The 3,581-nt window shown below is 40.5% G+C and overlaps 1 non-coding gene across 1 annotated transcript; it reads left to right on the top strand.

Moving 5' to 3' along the window:
• The first annotated feature begins 3,003 nt into the window (after positions 1-3,003).
• On the top strand, positions 3,004-3,075 carry trnaq-uug (transfer RNA glutamine (anticodon UUG)). Its single transcript has one exon. It is a non-coding gene; the product is annotated as a tRNA-Gln (tRNA).
• The last annotated feature ends 506 nt before the right edge of the window (positions 3,076-3,581 follow it).

Raw genomic sequence — 3,581 nt, 5'->3', positions numbered from 1 at the left:
TACTTGGCTTTTATGTCTGACTGAACATCCAGCTCGAACAATAGTGAAGGTTTTTGCTCTAATGTGTTTTTTCAAACCATATAAAAAAATCCCATGGGCATTAGAATTTATGCAAATATTAATTCCAGTATGGCAAATTACCTTTTTTATATTAAACTCTCTTGGTTTCATGTTCTCCTTGTAACATTTCAACTATAGGAGAACTCAACTTTTAACTTTTTAGAAAGAGTTACATTTCACAGGTGAGCAAATGTATCTGGAAAAAACCCTGAGCACTGAGGCAGGGTCAAACACAAGCACAGTCATATACTGAGGACATAAACACAAAGGACAATGGTAGGAGGTTTACCACGAACACACAAGATGACCTGACAGGGAACAAAGAGAAACACTGAGACTAAAAGACGAGGAGACATTGAGGCACAGGTGAAAACAACTAGAAACAGGTGGGAGTAATCAAAGCGGCGGGGAAACACAGAGGGACATGAAGCAAAACTAGGACACGGCTAAGTAAACAACAATTAAACTAGTCAAGATACAAAAGTAGAGAAATCACGGCAGGCAGTGGCATAACAACTTAATATAAGTCCCACCCCCACCATTCATGTGAAATGGTGAAAAATGTGAAAAATGATAACTTAGATGAAATGAAGTGAGCTCTACAAACGCGAGCCTCTTTGACTGCAGTAGCATCACCCCAGTCTTCTCTTCTGTAGGGATTCTGAAGAACTTGCTGCTTCTATTTTCACAGCCATCTACGCTACAAGTAGGCATCTCATGTGTTGGACTGTTGACATGGTACAAATTAATGGTACAAGTGTGTGTTTTCTGACCCCAAACTGCGCACGCATATTTCTCGCCATACAACAATTCCCTGACTCAACGCCGCGTTGTGACGTCATCAAACGTAGGTCTTCTGTTATGGCTCATATTGAGAGACCCCTAGTGGTAGAATTAACATACTTTTACACAGCTAAAATCTGTTTTTCCTTGTGCCATGAGGGGTTAGCATGTGTGTCACAGGCTGGTGTGGGTCTCAATTTTTCATACACGCTTACTTACAAGCTTAAACCCAGAAACTATCATATCTGCATTTTTTCTGGTGGTGGTCAAACTTCTAAAAAGCTTCTGGGACATCAGAGTCAATTGCATACTTGCCCTGATAGCTGATTAAAACACTCTACGTCAACAGAATCTCAAAGTGGAGCAAAGGTAAATGCACTGTTTGTTTGAACTGTGCCTTGGTCAGGTTGTAAAAAAAAAACGCTTTGTACTGAGCCGATAGTCCAGTGTCACGGCGGCAATAGTAAAACAGCAGTTGTAGTAAATGATAAATTTCCGCCTAGTGGTTGCTTACTTAGAGCTGACCACCAGTTTCAGACTCATATAACTTGTTGACTTAAACAGAATGTAATGTTCACCATCACAACGCTGAGGTCCGACTTATGTCCACACTAATTTGAGCACCTGATCCGTGAGGTTTGGAATTATTCTCTCGAAGTCTTCAAAGATAAAGCATTTACAAAACTGGATCATCCTGAGAATTCCCAGCATTCCTGAGATAAAACATTCACGAGGTATAATGTGGGATTTCTATGACGTTAACCTTTGACCCTCCCGAGCAGATGGACCACCGGAGAACATACTGTCTCCAGCCACAGCTGTCGCTGGTGCAGGGTGGCTTAGAAAAGTACAAAACGCATGTGATGAACCTCGACATGAAATGTTAAGAATATTGTTGATTGGTTTTCCCTGAGACGTATCACACCACAATTTCTAACCAAACCACATAATTGACTCTCAATTTCTTTTAATAAGAAGCAAAATAGTTTGCTCTTCATATATTCTCATACAGGACTGAGTGTTTTGGATCATTCTGTGAAGTCACATAGCTGTGTCTTTAAACACTGAAGTCATTTAACATTAACTACTTGCTGTGTGATTGACCTACTTCCAGCTGCGTGTGGTAATTAGGTTGAACCAGCGATGACAAAAGTCCAACAGCCTCACATGCAACTTCATTGATTTCGTTCACATTCCCACAATCCATCACATTGATTAAACCCCCGTCCACCGTAGCTAGTGTGTACGTGCGTGTGTGTGTCTCACTGGTCTTTAATGGGGCTAACAGAGCAGCAGGTCAAGAGGAAATGATGTGCTCACATGTAAAGGATTGTGATGACAGAGCTGAGAGTGTGTGCATTAAGCTGCTTGTATAGACTAAGCTGTGGGACATCATGTGAACGTGTCCACACAGCACCACCTCTTTCCTCAGCGTGGATGGAGGTTTAAGGGCCAGGCTCACAGACGCACAGTCAAAACATCTGAGCCACTGTGCTCGACAATATCCTGTGGGAATCTGAATAGATTTTTAGGTTGTGTTCAAATATAATTCAGCCCTACTTAGACACCCAGTGTGGTGCAAACTAAAGTGAGCACCAAACAATAACAGGAGTGTATATGTGTATGAAATGAAAAGCATACAGTAAAAGACAGAGGATAGATAATAGTGCAGTTCATGCTTCACAAAGACACAAAGAGAGTTCGAAAAAAGTAAACAATATAAATAGACTCGATGGATAGATAGATAGATAGATAGATAGACAGGCCCTCTGCTGCCCCCGTGTGGCCATTTTATTTGTAAAAAAAAACCCCACAAAATGTCCTTACCACAACCATGCGAAGTAACGTAGCAAATGAAATCTTCTTCTTCTTTAGTGTCTGGTGGCAGCTGCTACCATCATGTTGCATTAATGCCTCCGTTTCTTACCTTTTCGAAAATACGAAATACGTTGCGTCACGTCCGCGTTGTACGCAAGTCAAGCGAAACGTTTGTAGTAGTACGAACGTTACCAACATTTACCACAGTTAAGCCGCAAATATTGCTGACTTCGTTATCAGTTATGTATTAACCGTCGATTTTATTGAACAACTGTGTAGCTTCATGTAACTGTAACTATATCTAACTTTATAATCACAAATGTCGTGCCCATCACACTACCTGGTCCTATGGTGTAATGGTTAGCACTCTGGACTTTGAATCCAGCGATCCGAGTTCAAATCTCGGTAGGACCTCATCCTTTTCCACTCAATGCCGAGTGGTTTGTCGATGTTACATTTCAATTTGTAATTTTAAATACACGACATTCGCGAAGACAATAAATGTATTTATTTATTTATATAATATAGTGTACCCGTTCAACGTGTATCCTGTCCCGTTTTATCTAAGAGGCTAGCCTGCCAAGTTGGACATACATTCGTTGCGTTTATAAATTCACGAAGCAGCACTTACTTGTATGACAATATCCACCTGAAAACAAGTAAAACATACACAAAATATTAATGTCAAATTCAGCTGAATTCGCATATGAAGATATAAAAGCAGAGAGGAAATACTCAACTGGCTAAAGACCTCGCTGCCTCAGGCTTCTGCAGTGCATTACAGTATTGCAGCTAGTATTTAGTCATGTTATGTCAGGGCATATATCAAACATTGCTAAACAAACAAAGCCACACGGGTTATGTCCAAAAAAACAACTTTATTTCCACACAAGAGCAGCAGCGTTAAATTACAGACAAAT

The sequence above is a fragment of the Solea solea genome, chromosome 11 (genome assembly GCF_958295425.1).
Source record: "Solea solea chromosome 11, fSolSol10.1, whole genome shotgun sequence".
NCBI classification, from domain to species: domain Eukaryota; kingdom Metazoa; phylum Chordata; class Actinopteri; order Pleuronectiformes; family Soleidae; genus Solea; species Solea solea.
The sequence above is the reverse complement of the archived record's forward strand: the minus strand, read 5'-3'. Positions and strand labels throughout refer to the sequence as shown.